Below are 17,849 nucleotides of genomic sequence, written 5' to 3'. Positions count from 1 at the left end.
CAGGTTACAAACACTTCAGGTTACAGATGCTTCAGGTTACAGACTCCGCTAACCCAGAAGTAGTACCTCGGGTTAAGAACTTTGCCCCAGGATGAGAACAGAAATCGCATGGTGGCAACGGGAGGCCCCATTAGCTAAAGTGGTACCTCAGGTTAAGAACGGTTTCAGGTTAAGAACGGACATCCGGAACGAATTAAGTCTGTCACCAGAGGTACCACTTTATGTGAGATTTGAGTGCAGGTTTTTAATGTCAGGCAGAGGACCAGAGGGAAGGCATCCACATTCTGGTCCACCACCTAAGCTCCACCCTCTTGCCTGCCCCTGACTGGGCAGTTCAGATTTTGGTGTTGGTGGGCTATCCCACCATCCACAGTGGTCAGCCAGGGGAGGACTCAAGGGCCAGCCATTACGGGGAGCCTTTTGGCCCCTGGGGAAGGAGGGAAAGCCCGCACAGCAGGCCACAACCACCACCCACCCTGGAGTCAGGTAAGGAGCCATTACATAGCTAAGAGAATGTAGTTATGAACTACCAAGTCACCAAATTCAGTGAGTCAGACGGCCACAAGTACCAGTATGACACTTACCAAACCAGCAGAGTCAGACTGTCGGCCTCAAAGTCTCTTGCCAAATCTGTGTGAATGGGTAATCTGCTGGTATCCCCCCCAATGCTATATAAACCAAAAGGTTAAAAAAAAGGCAAGGCTTGCCTAATGCGCATGTGAGATACAATTTAGAGTTGGATAAGGTTCAGAAAAGGGCAACTGAAATGATCAAGAGAATGAGTGGCTCTGCTATGATATTAATATTTTATTGAAAGAATTTAAATTATAAAGAAATACAGGGGGGAATGAACGAAGATGTGTATGTGTACACACACACAATGTAATATACTCCCAAACATTCTAATACAAATTGATACAGTGTTATTATCCTAATATGTATGTAGATAGATATTAATATCCTACTACTTTCTGTATAAACTCATTGCAAATGTTGTCATATTTATCCAAACAAAGTCTACATCTGTAAGTCCATTCCTAAGTTGCGCGTGTTGTCATATTGTCGATCCATTGATTAAAGGGTTTCATATCTTTATTCTTCCAATTCATCAGTATCAGTCTCTTGGCCACCATTAGGGCACATAGATAAGTGCCAATTTTGAAGGGTGGCTGTGTTTTGGTTCTCATATTGTTTCAGAAAGGGCCAATTTGATAAATTCAGCTTTCAAATAAAACTGAATCAATTTAATCCCCCATCTCTAATCATTTTGAGCAACTGAATCCTGTCACGAGTATCTTTTGCAAAATCAGCAGAACTTCTCACAGCATACAAATCCGTGGAAAATGGAGCTTCAAGGTTTAGAAGAAGAAGAAAACAGATCCTTTGGGAATCTTCTCCTTAGTGCTAGCCCAGATGGGGCAAAATGCTTTTTCTAATGCTTAGTTGTATAACCATTTCTATAGTGCATTTGTTCTCTCCTATGGACAACCCGCTACAAGCATGGCAGACATTTCAGGCGTCTGCTTTCAAAGACAGAAGAGAATCCCAGATTAAAACCAAAAGAATACATTTAAAACCAGCAAAGTTAGTTGGAGCCTTCTGCTGATAACAGGAAGTACGCAGTCAGTCGACACTGCGCTGGGAGCCCACAGGCATCAACCCACTCTTTCCTCCTTAGTTCTACCCTGAATCATGTGCAGAGCTAGGAGTTTTCACTAGAAAGGAGACAGATAAGGAATCAACCCCAAACTAACCACATTTGGGAGATATATTTAGACCTACTTCGCATGTTGCTGGAATGGCAGAAAGAGCCACGTCGTCACAGACAGACAAGTTCCACAGAATTCAGACATTTGTAGAGAGGATCAGACAAACTGAGAGACTCCTTCTCCCATGGGTGCTGCTGGCCTCCAGGGGAGGGGTAACATGGAGGTGGCAAGGAATTGTGCCATCCATCCGCCCTGAGGTTTCCTTTCTATGGATGTTACAGGGTTGCTGTGGGGCTGGGCCATGGAGACGTGCCATGGCTCTCTGGGACTGTATGAATGCTGGACTTCGTAAGAGGGAATGGACCGTGTTTGTAATTCCATCCCATTTCAGTCTCAAAGGCACTCGGTTTTATGTCCTTTCCATCTAAAACTATCCTCTGGATTTGTTTCTTTTTTTGGAAGACGCACCTGAAAAGTCCACATCTGAATTGTACACATATTTTACGTAAATACACAGCTTAAAACATAGAACACGCCCCGAAATACACATCTTTCATGTATAATACATATTTACTCACAGACTTCTAGTGCACTGAAACTGCATCACAAAACCCAAAAAAGTTTGCAGTGCAGAGGTAGTTGCTGTGTTGCGATTTGCACGTTGGGGGTGTTTCGGATCGAATCAGCCTGCTGTGAAAAGCAGACCAAAATCCTCCTTCCTCCCTTCCTCCCTCCCTAGGAAGTGTTGCTAGAACCTTCTAGCTCTTCTATTATTCCCATTGAAATCTCAGAAGCCCTGGAGTGGCAGAGGAGGTTAGGGAAGATGGATGGATAGGAATTCCTGCATGAAGGTAACTAACTATGTGTTGCATAGATCTTTGTCCCTTGCCACAATTAGCAGAAACAGAACAAGATATACAAATAATATTTACATGATGTATATGGATTGTATTTATTTAAATGTTTTTGCTTATTCTGTTTTTTGGTCCCTTTTCTCACAGAGCAACCCAAAGTGACTTACACTGAAACCAAATAAGAACATCCAATGAAGTTCTAAAAACACAACTGAACAGATCAGGATTTAACAGATGCATCACACTAAATGAGGCCAAAACGTCACCTTTCAAATTAAGTGCTAAAAGCCCGAGTAGAGAGAAAAGCCTTTGCCTGGCACCTAAAAACAGCACCAGGCGTGCCTTCCCAGGAATAACATTCAACAAGCATGGCCCACTACTGAAAAGGCCCCACTTCAGTTGCATAATTCCACCTTTTTCCAAACTATACACAGCAGAATATTGTTTTCATACATGCAAGGCTGTCCATATGCTGCAATTCATGAGTGCAGGATCCAAAATGTGTTCCCAGAACAGTTTCGTGATGTAAAAGCTTTTATTTTCATTCTTTTTTTAAAAAAAAGTTTCCCGCCCTTATAACTGCAAAAATATGAAAGTAGGTGGGCAATGCCTGCTGAGGTCTCAAAAGCCAGAAAGGTAGCCAAATTACATTTCCAGGGAGCAGGGAGCAGGCCAACAAAAAGCCTTTGTCACAATATGTCCTAAACTGCAAGCAGCAAAAGCTGAATAAATGACACAAGGAGAAATTATATGTACAGTATTTTGTTTACCTTACCTGATTAATGCAGTCACAAAGTTTGTATATCCTCGCAGCTGGGTGCAGAAAGTAACCCCCCCCCCTTCTAGCACAAACAATATGCAGCCAGAAATACAGATAGAATTTGGAGGGAGAGGGAAACAAAGGAATCAGATAGCAGAGGATGTACATCACATAACTTACCTTGGGGGCACAAGAAAACCACCTGATGTGTCCGTATGTTGGAGAGGCTCAGGGCAGCATTGGCAGTGGAGGGTGTCGGCACCAGTCCCTGAACATCAGTATCCTAGAGGGAAGCCAAAGCAACATGGGCTTAACAAGCAAGCAGGAGGGAAATCAGGAGCAGGCGGCAAATGCATTGGCTTTCCAGCAGCACTGAACACCATGCTAATCACCCCTGTACAAACAAGCAGGAGGCTGCTGGGGAGGCTTTTGAACTCTGCATCATCCAAGAGGCTCGGCAGACTTCCCCCTGGTATGTTAGAAATTCAATACGTGACAGCAGGCGGCCAAAGGAGTGCTTTGGGGATTTCAGCTGGCTCCAAGCTGCGAAACATCGTCATCGCTCTAACTCATGGAAATTTAACCAGGGAGGGGTGAGGCAAGGGACAGCAGAGGGCAGTGGCCACCCTCACATGCATCCTTTCTCCCTGTCCAAGATCAACAGTCTCCATCCACACAAACGTCTCCAGCGCACTTCCAGGGCAGAGACCATTTTAAGCATGCAGCTGTTAAGTTAGATAGACTGGCTAGCTCCATGCCTGGTCATTCTCCACATACCCCAACACACACACACACACACACACACACACACACACACACACACAAGGTCACTAGCTTTCCAGTGTACCTATTATCTATTATTACTTCCCCTTCATCCTAAGGTCCCAGGACAGGTTGCAACACAGTATTAAGAACAATTTTAAACAACTTACAACCCTAGAAAGTAAGGTGGGTTCCAGAAACATCCTCCTCCTGCTGCTTCTATACCAAATGGCAGCCATGGAAATAAGTCCATCAAACTAAGTAGCCCATACTGTAATAATTTCTGCCTATCCAACTGTATGTGTCCTCCCTCTCTCAGGCTACATGTGATTGATTTTTGTGAAGCCTTTCTGATTGGTCACCTAGATGCAGCTCATACAAGTGACAGGCAACTCATACAAGTCTGCAGTAAGAACTGGTTTGCACATGGACTCAGTCCCCTGGCTCAGCCCCAGATGAGGGTGGGATCCTGCATCCATGCAACATCAGCCAGCCCTTCCATATGATTGTGTGGAATGTATATAAACTAACACCTTGCAACTGGATTTGAAACCTTTAGCATGCAACATGACTGATACATGAGAAATGTATTCAATGTAGCGAAATTAAATTTAAATAAAAAGATAGTAAAAAAAAATTAAATACCAAACCCTAACATTTAAATTGCCATATATGACATATTTCAGAAACAAATCAATATTGAGGCCGTAAACACAGGAGTGACTGCGTGTGTGTCTGGTTTTCCCAGCTGTTTCGCTGACAATAAAACATTTTTACAGCTGGTGTAGATTGATACTGCGAGAGCACTCCCAATTTTACTATGGAAAATTTGAGCCCTTAGCTTCAATCCTATATGCGTCTCACTGAACTCAGTGGGGTTTATGGCTGAGTAGAGGATTTGCACTGTTAACCTAGCACAGGATAAAAACTCTCCTGCAATTTCAAAAACTACATCGTTAGAAAGGTCATTGCATGGTTCCGTGGCAAACAAAGACCCCAGGAAATTGTCAGACATTAGTAAATGAAGTTCATCTTTTTTAAATTAAAAAAAAACACGAGAAGGAATAAAAAAGGAAATCAGAAATTTAGAAACATGGAGTTATGTTTACAGCAGATTGATGAACCACCTGTTCTAAAAAAAGGGGGGGGGTGTAGAAAGCTCATCCACACAGGCACATTGCAGTTATTTAAGACCAGGAGTGCAAATTCTGATTGTTGTTTTTTTCTCTGTACAGTATATAAGAGAACAAAGAACCAAGTTTAAAGAAAACATACATGGAAAGACCATGCACTTGGTCCTTGTTTTTTACCTACCCCTGCTTGTTATTTATTGGATTTTAATGCTGCTTTATTTAAAATAGTTCTGAGTAAATGTGCAAACTGAAAGATTTCTTTAAAAACCACAATATAAACAATTCACGAGGAAGGACTGAATGCTGATTTCTGTTTGAAAAATTGGATATTTATTGACAACAGACAATATCTAGCATGGATATTGCTGTTTAGAGAATGTTTGAAACATTGTGAATGCATGATGCCAGTGTGGTTTTTCTGAAAAAGGCAAGATACTCTAGTACTGTATTATCCATTCTAGCTTCCAATGACTGGTGTTGTGACATGGGGAGGGGTAGCAGAGGCAGAGAGAGTCTGGCTTGCCTAAGTTCAAACACTACTGCATGTTCAATGCATGTCTGATACATTTGGCTAAGTATTTCTTACTGTTTTGAAAGTGAAAGAGTGATTCAATACTACAGGGTCTAAATAACAAGAACTGACTTTGGACACAGACCAGGAAAAAGAGAGCTTTTGCCCCACCCCCACCCCATCAGCATCATATTTTGCAAGTGAAAGTCAATGCAAGGGTGTTTTTCCTGTTAGCAAAGCCACTCAAATAGCACAGATGGAGTCCAGGGGGGGGGGAATATTGATAACACTTCACTGAGGAAACTGAACAATATGGTGTATGATTTGAGAAGAAAGAGATTTGAGAACAAAGAGGTTCTTGTCTGGGTAAGGGCTGTAGCTGGGAGAATTTAGTAATAAATCGATTAACTGACTGCAGACACATAAATGCATGTATCAAGTACTAGTGGGAAAGTGCCTGCTGTTGCTCAGGAATTATAAGAACACCCCCCCCCCCAAAAAAACCCAATGAAGTTTGGAAAGGTTCCATCCGCCATCTTGATTCAAAATGGTGCCCAATTTTATCCAAACACAAATGAAAGCCTGCTGCTTGATCTCAACAACCCTAATGCAAAAATTGGGTTACAATATCTGAAGATGTGTCCAAATGCATAGAGGACAACAGCTTTCCAAAATATATACTAGGAGTTAAGTTATATGAGCTGATTTTGCTGATTGTCTCCCCAAACAAGAGTTTGAAGGTTTTTATATTCAAAAGCAATAATAACCAGCTGATCAATAAGAAGTCAAGCTAATCACAGGCTACAGTTGTTGTTGGGATTACAATTCTCATCATTCCTGACTAGGGCTGATGAGAATTGGACTCCAGCAACATTCTATCTTCCCTTCTCAAGAAAGGAATACAGTGGTACCTCGACCTACAAATGCCTCGACTTCCGAAGTCCGCTAACCTGGAAGTATTTTCAGTCTGCGCATGTGCAAAGCGCAAAATGGACGCTTCGACTTACAAAGGATTCGACTTCCGAAGAGCGCCGCGGAACAGATCGCCTTCGTAAGTCAAGGTACCGCTGTATGCTGGGTTGCACAGGCGGCCACACACAATTGGTTTAGACACAAAGGACACCATTGACATCTTGCTTCACATAATTCCTCATCAATAAAACTTTAAATGTCCAGAAAAGTTCAATGGTTTTGGAAATTTTTGAGGGCTGGCCCATTTTCTTTGCTCTTCTGCAGTAGAAATTATATATTCTGAACTCAACAAGTAAAGAGCTAGCAAACTTCTATGTACTACAGAAATTGCATAACCAAGCACTGCAGTGAAAGTCCAAAATCTCAGCAAACAGTCCTCCTCCCCAGTCTGCTCCCCTGTTTAAGACCTTTTATTTGCACCTCTGATTATTTCTGCGTTAATGTGCCAATTTTATCTCATTTGTGATAAACTCCACCTGTTTCCCAACATGTTCTGCCTCCTGCTTCTCCGGGGGGGGGGTGCTTTAATGTGTTTCCCCCTCCCCCCACATTACATTTTACTCCAAAAGAACCAAGTCCTGGCAGGGATTTAACAAATTAGTGCTGACTACTGTGCCGTTAAAGCAGACATGTAAATAACCGCCCTCCCAATTGCCTGTGGCGAGCTAAAGGAAACCAGGCATGTCTGCTTTGGTAAACTAGGAGAGAATGGGCTCTTTTTCTTTCCCCTCCCTAGGTCAGCACTGTTTATGGACTCACTTGCAGGGCTGGGTTTTAAATGTGGTATAGTGGGGGATATGGAACATTGGGCTCCCCAGTTAGTGGTGGGCTACAGTGCCCATTACTCCTCACCACTGGCCACGTTGGCTGTGTCGAATGGAAGCTGGAGCCCAAGAGCGTTTGAAGGGCTACAGGTTACCCACTCTTGCGCTACAGGAGAACTAATCTGCCCTTACCCTGAATGGGACCTTCCAAACCAGAGAGGCATGGCGGTAGAGTGGGAGTGTTATAAATTGTGATGATTGATCAATGGCAACTTGCTTCAAAGTAATCTATATTAAGCATGATGTGTGCATCATGTGTAGGTAGGAAGTGACTTGAAGGAAGGGCATGTTAGGGGTAGTGAGAGAGAGAGAGAGATGGGAAGTCAATCAAATTTCATCATTAATTTTAAGGAAGTGTAAAGAATCTTCTCTGGCCCTTCCCCCAACACCACCTTTCTTGGTTTATAGATTACTAGTGTAATTCAGCCCATTGAGTAAACGGGCGCTAGAACATCCCGGGGTTCGGAGAAGCGCTTGCGCAGCGCTTTTCCGAACCCCGGGACCTGTCCTTCCTGTCAGTGGCAGGGGGACAGGTACGAAGGAGGAGAAAGCAGCCCTTTCTCCTCCTCCCTTCCTCTCCCCCAGCCGCCGACAGGAAGGAGACATCCCGGGGTTCAGAGAAGCGCTTGCGCAGCGCTTCCCCGAACCCCGGGACCTGTCCTTGCTGTCGGCGGCAGGGGGACAGGAAAGAAGGAGGATAAAGCAGCCCTTTCTCCTCCTTCTTTCCTCTCCCCCAGCCGCCGACAGGAAGGAGACATCCCTGGATGGTTACGTCTAGTCAAAGGCGACTCTGGGGTTGCGGTGCTCATCTCACTTCAGGCCGAGGGAGCCAGCATTTGTCCACAGACAGCTTTCTGCGTCATGTGGCTAAACTGCTTCTGGCGCAACAGAACACCATGATGGAAGCCAGAGCGCATGGAAACGTCATTTACCTTCCTCCTGCCACAGCGATACCTATTTATCTACTTGCGCTGGCATGCTTTCGAACTGCTAGGTTGGCAGAAGCTGAGACAGAGCAATGGGAGCTCACCCCATCAAGCATATTCAAACTGCTGTAACACTATGTCAGGGGGTATTGTGAGAAACGAAAACTGAACTCTCCAGAAGCAGCCACTGATTTGAACATCAGAAAAATAATAATAAAGTGGTGGGCTAATATAGGCATGAGGGGTGGGTCCTACTCACCAAGGACACCCCATGCTTATCCCATACTTGTTTTAAAGGCTGAGATATTTGTATTCATTGAAGATTGTATTCCTTGCCACTAAAGAAAAGTTGCAAGACTTGGAAACACATTGGCCAATAAACCACTGTCAGTGCCACCTCAGAGATTGTCTCACTTTTTCATGCCTGTCCTCCTCAAGTTGTGGCAGCTGTTGTTATTATTAATTATTATTAACAGTGCCCAAATTTATAGTCTGCTTCACAGCATAAAGCCACCAAAGCAATGTACACAATAAAAACAGAATAAAACACACAAACAGAAACTCTAAGAAGAATAAAATCAGCTCGAGAAATGCTAGAAACCCAAAAGGCATTCATACAAATTCTAAAAACAACAAAGCAATTTCATCAGATATAAAATAGATATTCCACAAATGACTGGGTTACACTGCAAGGAAAGCCTTCCTAATGAAAAAACGTCTTCAGTGGGTGCCTGAACATCACCACACTAGGCACTGGTCTCATTTCGGCTGGTAACTAATTCCAGAGAGCTGGAGATGGAGACTTTCAATACAGGCTAAGCTCATCTCTGGAGCATACAGTACGCTCAGCCATGCCCCATGTGAGGAGCACAGTTGCCAGGCAGGGATACGGTGGGCGAGGCAGCCCCTTAGATACCCTGATCTCAAGTTTTTCTAGCACTTTAAGTGCTAAAAGCAAAAGCTTGAACTGTGCCTGCCCGATTGCATATTAACAGCCAGAGCAGTTTACAGATCCTTTGTCACAAACCATAAAAAATAACACTTTCCTACCCCTACTGAAATCAGCTATGTGCTTCCATTTCTTTCACAGTAGTGCACCCAGGCAACACAGGAAGCTCCCCAATGCCAGATCAGATCAATGATCCCTCCAGTTTAGGCATCCCCACACCAAGCGTCAAAACAGCTCTCCAGGGTTTCAGACAAAGGTATTAATTCCCCTGTTCTATCTGAAGATGCCAGGGATTCTGCACGCAGAGCATGTACTCTGCCACTTCACAGCGGCTCCGCTTCCAAGTTCTCAGTGGATTATTGTGCCCAGTGACACTTCACATTTGTAGAGTTCTCTGCTGGCTCTTTAGATTCACCAACAGCTTGCAGAAAAGGTTTTAATCTTTTCAGCTGTACACTAAAAATTCCTGCGCTGAAGTGATGCACTTCTGTTCCATTACCCTTACACAACATTGCTTTGTTTATTCAGAGCCAGTCTGAAAGAACATTCAGCTAAGAACATTCAACCAGGCCGGGCGTAGACCAAGTCTCCTGCCAACCTCCAATTCTACCATTTTGAAATGAAGTAGAGATTCTAACGAAGTGGGTTAATGGACTGAAGTCAGGTGAATCTGGCAGTTTTGGTTTCTCAATCTTAAATTCAGTTTTCTAGGTTTCCATATCAGTTTGAAGCATTATTTTTTAAAGCCCTCAAAACATTTATTAGCATTTTAGGGTGAATTTCTCCTAAAACACAGATTTTGTATGCAATTTTAGCTTACATGCACATTTTTGCAAAGTGATTTCCTCTAATATAACACATTTTTGCATGGCATATTCACTAATATGTGCATCTATATGCACACCTCATTACAGTATAGGTTATGCTTTTTGATTTAAAAGTTATGAACACGTAACTTGACTGGAGCACTCTGTTGTAAAATTCACAAGATTGTGAATTTTGAAAGACGGCTGTTTCAGTTCACGCACTGTTTCGGAAAATATGAATTAGGTAGGTTCACTTTTAAATGCAGAGTGAATTGAGGAGTAGAGGAACCAAGAGTGGCAGTCATGAGATGTGGGAGCACTGCTCTAGAAAGAAAAACACAATTATTAATGCAACATGATGTCCTGTACTGAATATGCACAAACTATTGAGCATGGCTTCCAAGCACCAGTTGGAACATTGTGGAATGACACTTTCATCTGACTACCATACTTGCAATGAACCACAACAAGGTGGTTTCAGGTTATATTTTCACCTCTTTTTGTGATGGCTCTGTACTCCAATTTGTTGTTACTGTTGATATTATTCTTTCTCTTTCCTTTTTTTAAGATCTCTAATTCATTTGCAAGTGGAATTAAAGTAGATTAAAGTACTCTGTTGCCCTAGTGTAACAAATTCACTTTTTAATAAATGCACTTAAAATTGTAGGGTGAATTAATGATTAACAGGAAATGTAAACACATTGCAAGCAAATCAGAAGGGATTCTCATCTCCCCATGAACAAAACAAAATTAATACTCAGTAAAAGTTAAACTCAGTTAAAGTTAAACTAGGGACCCAGGTGGCGCTGTGGTTAAACCACTGAGCCTAGGGCTTGCTGATCAGAAGGTCGGCGGTTCGAATCCCTGTGACGGGGTGAGCTCCCGTTGCTTGGTCCCAGCTCCTGCCAACCTAGCAGTTCAAAAGCACGTCAAAATGCAAGTAGATAAATAGGAACCGCTATAGCGGGAAGGTAAACGGCGTTTCCATGTGCTGCTCTGGTTCGCCAGAAGCGGCTTTGTCATGCTGGCCACATGACCTGGAAGCTATACACCGGCTCCCTCGGCCAATAGTGCGAGATGAGCGTGCAACCCCAGAGTCGGTCACGACTGGACCTAATGGTCAGGGGTCCCTTTACCTTTACCTTTAAAAGTTAAACATAGTCTAACCACCGTGTAAGCTCTTTACAAGCCAATCAGGATGATTGCTGAATAAATAAGTTGCCTGAAGTAGGCTTTACTTAAGACTTGGTGGCAGTCTAGTGACTTTCAAATGGTGTTCTGGAGTACCATGAGGTTCCTCAGTTTATCACAGGCTGATCGTATGAACAAGATCAGTAGTGGTGAGACTCCAGCATTGAAGGTGGTTGGATTAATGACCCTGGGGGACCCCTCCAAAGCTATTCTATAATTCTATGATTCAACAACAGATTGAAGAGAGCTTGCTCACCACTACCAATCCTCTTCCACTTGGGAATTACAAGTAGGGAGTAAGGCTCGGTGATACCTGGTATTCAACATTGTGGTATATCACCAGCAAAACATCACAATATACCGATATATCATGATGCTTGTAATAAGGATGGAGCTATGTAAAGGCATTGGCTGGGTTCACGGTTTTCCCCACATCGTGATTTTTGCAGCGCCTTTTCTTGTGATTCACTGCCCCCTTTATGAGGCAGGGGAGAGCTGAGCTGCCAGAGTTTACAGGGGCTGCAGGAATCGAGAGAAGCATTGGGTGGCTTCACAATTCTCCCCACATTGTGAGTTTTGCATGAGACACACACATGCATCATGATTCATGATATATTGCAAGGTCAAAAATTATGGAACCAATATCACAAAATGGACTTCAAACTGGTTTTGAATGATATACTGATATATTGCCAAGTCCTAGTAGGAGGGTGCTGCTGTTGCACTCGGGTCCTGCTTGTGGGTTCCCTGTCTGTGAGAACAGGATGCTGGCCTGAGCCAACAGGGCTCTTGTTTTCTCCCCATGAAAACAGACCATAGAAGTGCTGGGGAATGTCCTAGTTACACTCTCTAAGCATCCCCAAACTGCGGCCCTCCAGCTGTTTTGGCCTACAACTCCCATGATCCCTAGCTAACAGGACCAGTGGTTGGGGAAGATGGGAATTGTAGTCCAAAACATCTGGAGGGCTGAAGTTTGGGGGTGCCTGCCTAAGCTCATGCAGGCAGCAGTGTCAAAGTTGTATGAAATTTGCTAATATGCACAGGTGTATATGTATAGATGCTGAGTAAGACATCATATGTGACAAAAGGCAACCGAAATAATTTCTCATTCAAACACTTGATTGCAGGTGAAATGGAATAGCAAAGGCCATGTATCCCACTCTGTCCCTCTTCTCAATGGAGTGAAACAGTGATGTGTCCTTGCCCCTACTCTCTTCCATTTTTACATAAATTATTTGGCAGGAAGCCTACCAGTGGAACACACTCACTACCCTAGACTGTCAAACCCCTGAAGATTTTATTATATGCAGACGATGTAGTACTTTTTTCTTTGACAAGTGTGGGCTTGAGGCGTTTGTGGAGAGCTTTGGAGAGTTACTGCAAAAAGGAAACATTACAAATTAACTATGATAAAACTCATCCAAATCACTCAGATAATTTCTCCAATTTGACCCCCATTTCCCCAATTCAGTTTCTCTTAAATTCATTTACCCCCAATTAATTTCCAATAGATCCAACTAAAGATCATTTCAATTCCCCTTCTATTACTCCCGGTCACTTCTAAATCAAGTTTAATACCATTAATTCCCCCAAATCAATACATACTACTCCAGTTACCCACCCCCAGTTCAATTTCCGCTGAATTCATTATCCACCCAAAATCACCCAGGGCACTTAGCGATTCAACATCTGTGCAACAGCTGGGTAAAGCAGGAACAGACAGGACCCTCAGGCAGGGATGGGAGGAGGTTCAATTCAGTTCACATTTCACAATTCAGTTCACATTTAAAAGCAACCTAATTCATACTTTCCAAAACAGTATGTGAATCGAGACCCAGCCATCCCTCAAAATCTGCACTTCCAATTTTATGACACAGTTCTCCAGTCAAGTAATGTGTAAAAAAAATGCAGATACTTAGGTAAACTGTGCATATAAATACATGTACAGTGGTGCCTCGCTAGACGAATTTAATGCATTCCACGGGTCTATTCTTATAACGAAAAATTCCGTCTAGCAAATCCCACAGGAATGCATTGAATGCATTTAATTGAATTTCAATGCATTCCTATGGGAAACCGCGATTCGTTAGACGAATTTTTCGTAACATGAATTCGTCTAGCGAGGCAACCTCCACTAGAAAAATCCTTTCTTTAAGCGAAAATTTCGCCTTACAGGGTGTTCGTTAAGCGAGGCACCACTGTACTGCGTTAGTGAAAACAATAAAAATGCATTGTTAGGGGAAACCGTTCAGCAAAAAAATGTATATTAGGTAAAACTTCATACAAACATGTATATTTGATTAGTTTTCCTGACGACTTTTTAAAAAATCCACAAGTTGATCTGTAATTGTAGGGAACTGAACTGAAAACAGAAAAATGAGAAACAACAACCGAAAGATTCGCCCAACCCTACCCACAGTCACTGCCTTGCATGCAAGGGGCACTTGTTGTGTGATGAGCGCAATAAAATGCCGTCTACCAGTTCAGACTACCTGCCTGGCAGCAGCTCTCCAGGGCCTCAGACAGTGGCCTCCCCCTCCCCTTCCCCTGCAGCCTGATGCTTTTAATTGAGAGATGCTCCAGGCTGCAGAAACACCATACAATTAAAGGACACTCCCAAAAACAAAGAATACTGGGAACTATAGTTTGTTAAGGGTGCTGGAAATTGAAGCTCTGTTAGGGGTAAACTACAGTTCCCAATATTATTGGGGGCGAGTGTGCTTTAAATGTATGGGGTTTGTGCAGCCCCAGCCTTTTTTACAGACATGCTGATGTGGAAAGTATTATCTTCAACACACTGGCATAGAAATAAATGCTTCGGAAATGACAGTTTGATGCTTCCATGGAACAGCAACAAATAAATGTAGCTCAACTTCGACGGGACTTCAGAAGCAGCTGCAGGACCGCTCTAATTGATCATGGTGTGATAAATGCCAGCTCTCCTCGCATCAGCTCTGCCTTTTGTACCTTTATTGATTTTTAATTTGAACAGCCCAAGTATGCCCCTACATGCATGGAGACAGAGAAGGATTGCCACCATGTATATCAGGTATAAGATCTGGCCAGTGGCCCATCTAGTCCAGCATCCTGTTCTCACAGTGGCCAACCAAATGTCTTTGGGAAGCCTGCAAGCAGAACTCTACACATTGCCCTCTCTTCTCAGACACCTGTGTGGCTGGGAGAAGGAATACAACACCAGGGCTGTGGCCGTTGATTCAGGCTCATTGCTCCCTTTCAGTTCCACATTTTGGAGGGTCCTGGGACGAGACAGGTATTATGGGGCTCCTGCCTCACTGCAGCAAGTCTAGGGAGCTCTTGTCAGTGGGGCCCCTCAAAAGAGTAGCCATGTCAGTCTTTTGCGAGAAAACAGAGAGTCTTCTGGCACCTTACAGCAGCTGCAGGGAACCTATGGTCATCCAGATGTTTTTGGACTACCATAATCCCTGACTACTGGCCATACCAGGGGTTGGGCGTTCAACAACATCTGGAGGGCGTTCAACAACATCTGCCCACTATTTAGTTGAACAGTCGTTTGCAAAAAAATGGGATATGTTTAGGAGATATATACAAGAGAGAAATAATTATAACGTAATTTCCATGGCAGCCTTAGAATGACCGGCTTTTTATTAGAGAGTATAAGAGTTGTTGGTATGATTAGATTCAGTTGGTATGATTAGATGTACAAAAGAGATTATAAGAAGACGAAGAGGAAAGTATGTACTTTGCAAAAAAAGATGAGAAGCACTACGGGAGGTGATGGGAAGTCAACATTACAACAACAGTATAAACGATCTTGTAATTTTTGCGTTTGATGATTACTTGTAGTTGAGTTAAGACTTTTGGATTCATTGTATTATCTGTTTCAAATATTTGGTGTGTTTGTTTTTGGTTTAAATTTCAATATTTTTTTTAAAAAAAACATCTGGAGGGTGCCAGGTTCCCCACTCCTAGGGTGAGTGAAATCCACAATTCCTGTATAATTTGGTCTAGAATTCTGGAGAACCAGAATCTCAAACTTTGAGTCCGTAAGTGTTGCAAACATAAGCTTCGAAATGCAATGCTGCAGAAAAGTTAACTGATCAGAGACTTATTTTGAAAGAAGAAATCAATCTACATCTAGCTTGAGAAAGAAAGGAAGATCAGCAGCTAAGTTACCTTTTAAAGTACAGTAAACATGCACTTACACAAAAACCTTGCAGACAAAAGTAGTGGCTCTGTAAGCAAAGCAATAAATGAAAGATTCAGGCACAGGAACATGTGACATTAAGGAACTGGGAACAAAGCTCTCTTAAAGGCAGGCTATGCAACTTGCAACAGAGAACATGGCACATAGCTGTCAAGTTTTCTCTTTTCTCGCGAGGAAGCCTATTCAGCATAAGGGAATTTCCCTTTAAAAAAGGAGAGAACTTGACAGCTATGGCATAGCACTGCTGCTATTTTTAAGAACCACGCCTACAGTATGCGGCAGCTCCACAAAGCAAAACAACTACCGGTACATTTAAAAATAATACACTTTGAAAAATCAAAAACAACCGCAGAAGGCGCTACAGCCGCTGCATTGCCTAAAATGAATAAAGTGTTTGTGCTGGGCTGGGCTGGCAGATTCCTCCCATGTTCAAGCTTAAGGATCTGGAATCCTGTTCATGGAAAGGAGAAGAAGAAAAAGCCTGAAAGTAGAGAACAATTACATTACGTACCTGAAATAAATTATGCCGGGGTGAAGCTTGGCATGTGCCTATTAGCAACTCACATTTGAGATGAAACAAGTATACTGGTTCTGGAAAATTAACGGCCTTGTCCTCAGAAACAGCCAGCTGACTCACATACATTGAGGTGAAGGTGTTTGGCCATTTAAAGTGGTATGACACTGCTTTTGAGGGCAGATGAGGCCTACTGTAGGTACATGCAACTGAAATAAATGAAAACATTTCTTTTCTCTCCCCCCCTCCCTTCACTCTGCCTCCTCCACCTTCCTGAACTTCCTCTGTGTGGTCTCATCTGTTTTGGATTTTAGGCTGCAAGATCCTTGAAGGCAGAGGTGTCTATTTTTTTTAGATTTTGCTATATATATATATATATATATATATATATATATATATATATATATATATCACTCACAGCAGCAGCTGCAGCAACAACAACAACAACGGCAACAACGGCAACAACGGCCAAAGGTTTTTCACTTTTTGAAATATGGCAACCCTAATCTAATCCAGCATCCTGTTCTCACGATGACCAACCAGGTATCTAAGGCTGAGGTGCCAAGTTCCACGTGACATGGGGGGGTGCATTGGCTTTTCACATGTGCATGACATCACACATGCAACACACATGTGTGACATCACATGTGTCGGGAGAAGGCCACAAGGCCACCATAGTGGGTAGGCCTGACGAGGCCCTCTGCCACCACAAGGAGGGCCTGCTGGCGCAGCAGAGAGACCCGCCGTGTCCTCGTCCCTTAAGATCGGAGGGGCTCAGCCCCATCCCCGCATACTTTGGGGGGGGGGAGCTGAGGTTGGCACCTATGGTCTAAGATAAGTTTGAAAGCAAGATGTGAGAATAACAGCACCCAGCTATAAGAATAAGACATATAGACTCCTGCAGCACCTGAAGTCCTAACAAAATTTATTACAGCATTAGATTCTGTGGACTGGAATGACTTCATGAGCTGCACGTAACAGCAGCCTTCGTTGGCAGGTAGTGCAAAAAGTACAATCTCTGTGTACTTTAAGATCAATTCATGTTGTCACACACACATGCAAGTAACGTTGCGCTCGTAATAAATTACCATTTTTAGTAAAGCCATTAATTGTGTTCAACTTTCAGTAGCTAAAGCATATGTTATATACATGCACAGGCAATATTTAACAGCTGGGACAAGCTGTACAGCCAGAGAACATTATATAGATATAGCAAGTTGAAGCTGCAACAAAATGTTGCCGTGCAGGGCAGTCCTGTTGAGGGTTCCAGAGACTTCATTCCACTCCTACCCACAGCAACAAAAAAAAAAAGGCAACCAGTATTCTGAGGTTGGACACTGGGCATACTCAGTTCGCTGTGGGCTACTTTGGAGGGAGAGTTCCCACCTCCCCTTAGTTTCCCCTAAATATTTTGGTACTTCTGCAAACTTTGGGGTTGCTATGAGTCTGCTAACGGGGCTGCCATGCTAGCAAGTCAGAATTAGAATATAGGATGATTTCTCAGCTCATGGGACACTACTGCTGACAAATGGGCGGAAGGGAATTTTGTCAATTCCACCTTCTCTGCCTCCACGTAGTCCCACTTTCCTGAAGGTTGGGTCCACCCACGGAAAGCAGTCTGGATCCAACCCCATGGACCTTTTCCAGAAGAGGGCATTTTGACTGTTATCGTCCCCCTCTGGCTCTGTCACATGACATTTTGCCCTGCCAAGGAATCATCATCTCCATGACACCAAACTGTCTTTGGGTGTC

General features: G+C 43.2%; 1 protein-coding gene across 14 annotated transcripts in view; it reads right to left on the bottom strand.

The window, feature by feature from the left end:
- The window catches only part of PITPNM2 (phosphatidylinositol transfer protein membrane associated 2), a 217,622-nt gene that overhangs the window by 175,152 nt on the left and 24,621 nt on the right, over nucleotides 1-17,849 (bottom strand). For 11 of the 14 annotated variants that reach the window (XR_009556937.1, XM_035098032.2, XM_035098047.2 and 8 more), the window contains exon 2: nucleotides 3,504-3,606. The gene's annotated coding sequence lies outside the window, so the exon portion shown is untranslated. Of the gene's footprint in view, nucleotides 1-3,503; nucleotides 3,607-4,255; nucleotides 6,180-6,736; nucleotides 7,928-9,501; nucleotides 16,355-17,849 lie in introns of those variants that run through there. The other 3 variants (XM_035098033.2, XM_060269814.1, XM_035098036.2) reach the window with 3 other exon arrangements.

Source organism: Zootoca vivipara, chromosome 17 (genome assembly GCF_963506605.1).
Source record: "Zootoca vivipara chromosome 17, rZooViv1.1, whole genome shotgun sequence".
Classification (NCBI taxonomy): domain Eukaryota; kingdom Metazoa; phylum Chordata; class Lepidosauria; order Squamata; family Lacertidae; genus Zootoca; species Zootoca vivipara.
This window is presented reverse-complemented; position numbering and strand designations above follow the sequence as displayed.